This window comes from Trichosurus vulpecula, chromosome 9 (genome assembly GCF_011100635.1).
Source record: "Trichosurus vulpecula isolate mTriVul1 chromosome 9, mTriVul1.pri, whole genome shotgun sequence".
Lineage (NCBI taxonomy): Eukaryota > Metazoa > Chordata > Mammalia > Diprotodontia > Phalangeridae > Trichosurus > Trichosurus vulpecula.
In genome coordinates this window covers 170,080,520-170,089,758 of record NC_050581.1, presented here as the reverse complement: position 1 = coordinate 170,089,758, position 9,239 = coordinate 170,080,520, and positions in this window count along the sequence as shown.

Below are 9,239 nucleotides of genomic sequence, written 5' to 3'. Positions count from 1 at the left end.
TCTTCTTATTCCTTTTTAATTATGAAAGACAAAGATTTTAAAAGATGTAGAAGAAATTCCCCTCTGAGATCACTCTAACGTTTTCATGATTTCTTTACCTTTTTTCTTGATTAAAAAACCAGCTTTCTCATCTGAAAAGCAGACTTAGTAAAAGTTACACTACCTACATCATGTGTGTCTAAGTGCAAGCAGGAGAAACCTTATCTATTTGAGTGAAGTTTTTGGTTAAGCTATTTATGATAAAGAACTGTTAGCACCTGTTGCTTCTTTCATATCTGTTGTAGATGATCAAATTAAGGACTTCACCAGGAGAGTCCATACTAAGACTTTCTTATCAAAAATCTTCAAATTAAAAGTGGAAAAGAAGTCAGTTGGTTATCTGAATGGGAAACAGTTGGATGGATATTTGTATATATCATAATATTTTACTCTTCCTCCAAATGTTTTAGCATCTTGTAGATACAGCTTTAAACATGGAAAGTAAAAGGAATCTTGCAAGTTATAAAAAAAGTATTTAAAATTGAACTCAATTGGAAAATAAATGGAAAAAGTAACAAGAGATGGAATTATGGAAGAGTCTGGTTTTCCAGCCTCTGTGCCAGTACTATTGAGGAAAGGATGCAATGTAAATGTGAAAAACACTCATAACTCATTTTACCATTTCTTTAAAATAGTCTGCTTCATGTTCATTATTATTGAATGCTACCTATATGGTTTACTAAGTGTGGTATGCAGATTATGACTAGACAAATGTCAGCTTTAAAGAGTGGTTGAATTTTAAAAAATTATTTTAGTTAATCATAGCATCATAGATTAGAACTGGAAGGGGCCTTGGAAGCCATGAATCCACTATCGTATTTTATACAGACGTAAACTCAGGAACAGAGAGGTTAAGTGATTTGCCCAGGATTACACAGCCACTAAGTGTTTGGTTCCTGGAGCATTCCATCTATGATGCCACCTGCTCTAATAAATCAAGAAAACAAAGCTCTAAAATATTTTTAGATGAGATTATTGTGCTCCATTTCATTTCTACCTATTTTCTTGCTGTCTTTTCCATCATTTTACTCCTTCAGTGTAGAAATGGATTGAGCCTCTTTTTAGAGGGAGGTTCATAATGAAGACTTTATGAGAATATTGAAATAGCAGAAGTGGGACACTCATGGTAAGCATGGGAAAATTTATATATTTTATGGATCCAAGAGTGGAGAAGGGGAAAAAATCAGTCAGATGGCAAGATTAATGGAACAGGGCCTGGATAAAACTCTTTAAGATGCTGCAAGCCTGTTCTCTCTGGAAATGACAAAGGATTTAATGTAGGAATCTGTTAAAGACTTAAAACTGAACATTCGCAATGTGCTTAATGTAATCTACCTATCATGGCAGTTAGAAAGGATGCTTTGAAAGAAACCAAACTTTATAAAATAAAAAGAGGTTAAAGGGATCAGTGAGGACAGCTGAATAAAATAAGCCAAGTAGCAAGCATCATAATAAATTAATGAAACAGGTAGCTGGGTGCAACAGTAGATAGAGGTCTAGTTCTGGAGTCAGGAAGATCTGGGTTCAAATGTGACTTCAGACACTTACTAGCTGTATGACCTTGCACAAATCATTTCTTTCTGTTTACCTCAGTTTCCTCATCTGAAGAATGGTGATAATAAAGCACCTGCCTCCCAGAGGTGTTGTGAGGATCACTTGAAATAATAATTGTAAAGTGCCTAGCACTATATAAACCTTGGCTATTATTATTATTATTATTAAATAGAGCAATGCTATAGTTTGACTCATTTGAGATTGAAAGGAAGACAAATAAGAGATATAGAAGAATTACTTAAAATTCAGTTCAGCAGGTAATTCTCAGAGGAAATGTATGTTTCAGTGAGCTGGAAACTTTTTCCATCATTGGGGTGTCTCAACATGAACGAATCAAAGGAAATTTGACATAGGGTAGAGACGATCAACTTCTTCTCCTTCTAGGCCTTTTTCCTGAGGTTCCTGTCAATTTCATTTTACATTAATTCATCCCTTCTTTGCTTGTATGTTTCTTTGTATTTTTGCTTCACTCACAAATTACCTCATGATATGTTGTCCCTCCCCAGCTATATCACAGACTCATTGTGGGAAGGAACATGAGAGGCTGTCTTATTTCTTGCTGTTCTATAAACATAGTAGGAGCTCTATAAGTAATGATTGCCTTTGACCTTTTCTCTCATGATTTTTTTTGCTATATCTTCTATCTTCTTCCTCATTGGCATAGATAGCTCAAATTTATACAGCTCTGGAAGTTTTGCAAAGGACATCAGTTGGTCTTCCCAACAGCTCTAGGAAATAGGTACTTTTATTATCATAGAGATCATTGAATGGGCATGACCTCAGACAAACTGAGACCTGGGAAAGACCTTAATTTAGAAAGGCTGAGGTCACCTGCTGCATCCTGGGCCATCACCAGTCATCTTGACATTTGTCTTTCTTGCCACTGGACTTTGTTGGCTCTGAAGGAGATACTGAGGCTGATGATTTTTCAAATCTCAGACTCACATATCCAATTCATGGCCAAGTCAAGACATCACTCTCATAATGGCATTGATTCTCTTTGAGAATGAAGGACGTACAACAACAAAGTTTGATTACATATTATATCCCACATTGTGGATTACCTGAAAATGAGCTATATTTTGGTGAAAGTGTTTAGGTGAAGAATATGCAATTAAGAGTTTGTCCCCAGATGAGGCATTTCCAGGCTTTTTTAGATCAATACCTTTAGATTTCAGTAAACTTTTAGTCGTTATTCAGTCATGTCCAACTCCTTATGACCCTGTGGACCATAGCAGGGTAATACTGTCCATGGGGATTTCTTGGTGAAGATACTGGAGAGATTTGCCATTTCCTTCTCCAACGGACTAAGGCAAGCAGAAGTTAAGTGACTTGCCCAGGGCTACACTGCTAGTGTTTGAGGCTGGATTTGAGCTCAGGTCATCCTGACTCCAGGCCTATCACTCTATGCACCGAGCCACCTAGCTACCTAAACTTGCAGTGCCCCCATTCAACAAAACAAAATAAAATAGAGTTCATCATAGATGTGTACATAAGAAAATCTTTTCCCTACCCACACTCCATACAATACGAAGGGAAATAAATTCTAAAGGTTATACATGTACACAAAAAATAAGGAACTTTATTGATTTCAATAGGATAACATAATTACTAAATCTTCCCTGTACTCCACGAAAAGCTTCTTTTACCTCCGGGGGTTGTAGTTGAAGAGTGTTGGATCTGGAGGCAGAAAGATGTGAGTTTGAATCCTGCTTCAGATACTTTCCATCACTGTGCCCTTGGGAAAGACACTTAATTTTTGTCTGTCATGTTTTATGCATCTTTAAATTTGGGATAATAATAGCACATACTTCACTGGGTTGTTGTGAAGACCAAATGAGAGAATATATGTAAAGTGCTTTATAAACCTTAAAGTGATGTTCATAATGATGTTAATGATAACTGTTGTTACATTGGGAACCCCTGCCTGGATAGAGGGGACTCTATGGGAAGTATTTGTATGACATTTTCTCACCAGCTTGCTCTTCATGGATGGGACTCCACCATGCCTCCAGGAAAACATCTTATCCTGCAAGACTGTATCAGTCCTGCTACTCACTACTTATCAGAACCCTAAGTACCATATGTCCCTCTGATCTGAGGGTTGGAGGATGGAGCAAAAAATTCCTAAAGCCTCCATTTAAAGAGATCTCCCAGACCAGTCATCTCTTGATTTCCTACCTGCTTTTCTTCCTTGGACTTGTTGTTCAGTTGTGTCTAATCATTCATGACCCCCTTGGGGGTTTTCTTGGCAGAGATACTGGAGTGATTTGCCACTTCCTTCTCCAGCTCATTTTACAGGTGAGGAAGATGAGGCAAAGAAGGTGAAATCACTTTCCCAGAGTCACACAGCTAGTAGGTGTCTGAGACTAGATTTCAACTCAGAAGACTCATCTTCCTGACTCCAGGCCTGGTGCTCTATCGATTGTGTCACTTAACTGCCCTAGAACCAGGTACCTCCTTCCCCTGTCATCCTTCTTCCCTGCTTCCCAGATATGTAGCTTCCTTTTTGTGTTCCCTGCCCCTATTAGACTGTAAATTCCTTGAGGGCAGGGATTGCCTTTCTTTTTCATGTTTTCATCTTAAGTGCTTAACACATAGTGGATGCTCAATAAATATTTACCAACTGACTCAGAAATAATCTAGTCTGCTTTTTGGAAACATTAATTTTCTTTCCTGGATTTGGCAGGATTTCATTGTTTCAGGATATAAAGTTCTATTGGGAAAAGAACTCAGGTTTTAAAATTTTTATGGACTTGAATTATTTTAAAGTGCTATTAAAATTAACTTAATATCAATTAAGTCTACTGAATTTTTAAACTTTCAGCATTCCTTCCACTAAAATTATGCATTTTTTCTGCATTTTTAAAATATATGGGAACATTTTCCTGACAAACCTAATAATTTCTCTTTTTATATTTGTAGAAAATGTGACATTGGCATATTTTAACTGCAATATTGGCTTAACTTCTCCCTCTTTTTCTATATATAAAGCACACTTTTGATAATAGTTTTTAGTAGCTGCAATGATTTTTAAAGGGATGCCAGTTTATCTGAAAATGCACCTTTCATAATATTGCTTAATAGGATTTCTAATAATTATAGAATAGTAGGTAGGCACCAAGATTTCATAGTTAAACTTCACATATCTTTGCATAAATGCTTTTCATTAGATAGATAATGGTAAATTTTAAAATCTTTTGCTTATTTTTCCACTCTGCTCACTTTATGCTATTAATAGTACCTTTTCTTTTTCATAAACTATGATATCGGGAGTCTAGAATATCATTCCAAAGTAATAAGTGTACTTTAAATGTGACATCTAAAAGATTCCAATTGCTTTTATAATTCTAAATGAGATACCTATTTTTATCTGTTTTAATGCCATTGGCTGCTCCTTTAAAAAAAGAATCATTAGTCGTCAGTGTGAAAGCTAATTATCTATGTGTAGGCACTCAAACATTATTTGCCCTATTCAAGTGTTAATGTACAATAAAGTTTACGTAGTTTAAAATAATAGAACGACCTGAATTCAAGACTTATCATTCTTATAAAAATTAGCTAAATGCATGTAAAATAAGGAATCAGGAAGAACTTTTTATTCTGAAAGATCAGGCTTTTAATAACTATAATACTGAATTTACTTAATTTTTCTTTTTTGCATTCAACATGGACCTTAGTTTTCCAAAGTTTCTGATTATATGCTTTATTCAAAAGAAAGATTGTCATGCAAATCAGCAGCATGCTTCATAATTTTACCCACAGAAATTGTAGATCAAAAAATTTTCTTGTTTGAATGTATTTTGTGTTGCAAATAATTATTTGTGTAGGGAGTGGTTTCTGGACTAAAGATGTTATTTTTGGAAGGTATCTCTACACACAGGTGCAGTTCAGCAACCCACTTAAAACATCATCTTCAAAGATTTACTGGAGTACTAAAAGGTCAAGTCATCTGTCAATGGCCACACAGGTGATGTGTGATTTGAAGGAAGGTTCCCTGACTCTGAGACCAGCTCTCCATGTATATGCCAAGTGCTTCTTCTAATGCAGAGTGTAATTTAAGAAATTATTTCATTTGTCATCTTTCTTTGAACATGGAAACATTCACTGTTTTGCTTTTTCACAGTTTGTATCATTATGGTTTTATCTAGTGATTAGCAAGAGATCACAAAGGGCTAAATATATTTGCTTTTTTCCCCTATATCTCCACATTGTAGGCAGTTAATAATTGATTTATTTTATTCAAAGTTAGAAATGTAAACTCTCATGTGAAGCAATTGATACTAGCAATTTGCTTTATCTATCCATAGTATTGTATATTCATATATTATGATATTCATTTTGTAATTTTGTACTATGTATGTTTATAAATATAATATTCATGCATATTATAAATACAAAGCAATAAAAGATATAAATTCCTAATAAATACTAAGAAGAGAGAGAAATGTATGTCATCCAACATTTTTCCTCCCTTATGATTGTGGCATTTAAAAAGTTCAAGAGACATAATTTCTGGGTAATTTGAAATTTTAACTAATAAATCCAGCATTTTCAATTAAAAGAATGGTCATTTGGCCATCTCCCTTAGACCAAGGACTCTTCATGGTGGTGAGCTCACAATCTACATACCCTTTGAACAGTGGTGTTCCTGAGGAAACCAATCAACTCTGATTGGTTAACAATTAATGGAAAATGAATATTACAGTGACAGTGTAGGCTGTATGACAGTGAGGGTCTTGGGGTAAGTGACTTGGGTCACCCAAATCTTGGTCAAAGAGACTTATCAATTTCCATATCACCTGTCTGACAAAAGGGAGAATCAACTCTTCCCACACCTGTCTGAGCAAACACAATGAGCAGGAATGCACCCATTAGCCCAGATTTATTCTTTTGCTGTCTCATGAGATCTTGGCCTGGGTAAATCGAGAGAGATTTCCCCCACTGGTTTGTTTCTGGGTGAGAAAGTAGAAAAGGAGAAAAACCTTGGTCCTAATACAATAACTAGTCATTAAATACAAGAAAGAAATAATCATTTCTCACATCATCATGCCACTTCTAAGCGACATAATTAAAACATTGGTTAATTTTTTATGACATTGAGCCTCACATATTTTGTAGTCTCTAGTTTCTTTCAAAATTTTATCTTATTTTTCTAGCTGTGTTTTATTTAGATGTTACCTTTATTTCTGAAGATGTCTTTCATCTCCTGCCCAGTGAGCCATCCCTTCTAACGCAAGAAGCAATACAACAAAATTAACCAACTCACATACTGTAGTTGACAATATATGCAATTTCTATACTGCTGTAATCTACCTCTGCAATGAAGGGAGAGAGGTCCATTTCTTTTAGCTCCTGTCTAGGGACAAGCTTGGTTATTAATTACACAGTATTCAAATTCATTTTTAAAGAGCTCTTTCAAAAAATATTTCCATTCACATTATTGTAGTCATTGTGTAAAATTGTTTTTTTTCTAATTCTATTACTTTACCCTGAATCAGTTCATATGTCTTTCTAAGCTTCTCTGAATTGTTCATGTTAATTACTTCTTATGGTGTCATAATATTCTATTACATCCTTATACTATGATATATTTAGCCAGTCCTCATTCAATGCCCATTCACTTTGTTTCTAGGCTTCTGCTATCACAAAATATGTTGCTGTGAATATTTTAGTATACATTATTTTTTGTCCTCCTTAGGGTATATGTTTAGCAATGAGATTTCTGGGTCAAAGAAAATGGACATTTTAAACACTTTTTACAAGGATAATCCTAAATTGCTTTTCAGAATGATCAGCTGAATTCAGAGTTCCATCATCCATGGATTAGTTTGCCTGCCTTCCTTAAACCTTCAAACATTGACTATTTCTATTTTTTTCTTAGCCAGATTGTTGGGTATTTAATGAAACTTCAGAGTTGTTTTGATGTTCATTTCTCTTATTATCAGGGTAACAGGGTACCAGCCAAATTCCCCAGTTTTTATGATAATATTCAGAGTGCTCGACTGATACAGTCTCCAGGTGAACTTTGGAGTATGAGCAGACATTCTGCATCTTGTTCAGATTTGCTAGCCATGGGATGAAGAGGAGCCATATTGACTAACTGCATAGTTTGAATTGGAGGCACATTCGGAAGGCCCTAATCAATCAGAACCACTCTTCTTCGTCTAACTTCTTTCTGCCTGGCCATATTTTGGTAAGAGAAGAGACAATTTTGTGGGGAGAGAGGACTGAAGATCTACAGAATTCTTGTGCTGACATCATTATTGTATTTATCTTTCTATTTTTGGCATATCCTTCAAAGAAATAGTACCATTGTGAGAGATAATTGATGTTAATTGGTTAAGTAAAAATGGGGAGTTAATTACTAGTGGTTAAATGCCAGTAAGATGGCAAAGTGGATAGAGCTCAGGCCCTTGAGTTAGGAGGACCTGAGTTCAAATCTGTCCTCAGATGCTTAGTAGCCGTGTGACCCTTGGCAAGTCACTTAATCCTGTTTGCCTCAGTTTTCTCATGTGTAATATGAGCTGGAGAAGGACATGGCAAACCACTCCAGTATTTTTGCAAAGAAAACCCCAAATGGGGTCAAAAAGAGTCCAAGATGACTAATCCACAAAACATCAACTGTTGTGGAGGGTCACAATAGAATGGAGACTTGAACTGATAACATTATAGAAGAAACAGCTCAATCTCTGAGGGGCAGAGCTGCCTCAGGACACCTAGGTGGTTCAATGGGCCTGGAGTCAGGAAGACCAGAAAACAAATTTAGCCCTAGACATTTGCCTCTGTGACTCTGTGGCAAGTCACTTAACCTCTGCTTGCCTCAGTTTCCTCGATTTCAAATAGGAATGATACCAGCCTTGACCTTTACAAAGTGGTTTTCACAGTGCCTGGAACTATAGTAAGTGCTTAATAAATGTTTGTTTAACTGAATTGAATTGAACCTAGCTACCTCTTACAACTGTCCACTTTCCTTACATACTGGGACTCCCCTTGTAACAAAGAAAAACAAAGCCATCATATTTGGCAGAAAATTCAATACTTACCCCTCATAGTCCCCCCCCGCCCCAGCGGAAGAGGAGAAGGTGGTACATTATCTCATTTTTTTTTCTCCAGGGCCAAGTTGGTCATCATAATGACATAGTTCTCAGTTTTGGTTTTTGGTTCCTCCATTTACATTGTTGTGGTCATCATGTATATTGTTTTCGTGGTTTTGCTTACTTCCCTCTACATAAGTTCATGTAAACCTTCCCACAGGTTTCAAAATTCTTTATATTTCCATTTTTTTTAGCCCATTCTCTTTTCATTTATATATGTGCCTACTATTGAGGAAAATACTATGTAACCTTAAAATGATCTGGTTTAGATTGTATTTTTAAATGTTTTAAAGAAAGAGCAGCAAGCATTTTAAGAAGCAAGATTAAAAAACCTGACGTATGCTTGATTCAGTGGAAGGTCCGTTTTAGACAAATTTCCATTTACTTCAAATTTTTTCCTTTATACACCAGTGATACAATGATAGAGTGTAGGAAATGGTCACATATCTAGTATGTATCAGAGACAGAACTACTTATTACCTGGAGGGAACTCAAATGCATAACACTCTTAAGAGAATATTCAAAACAGAAGCCTGTTAGTTTCTCCAT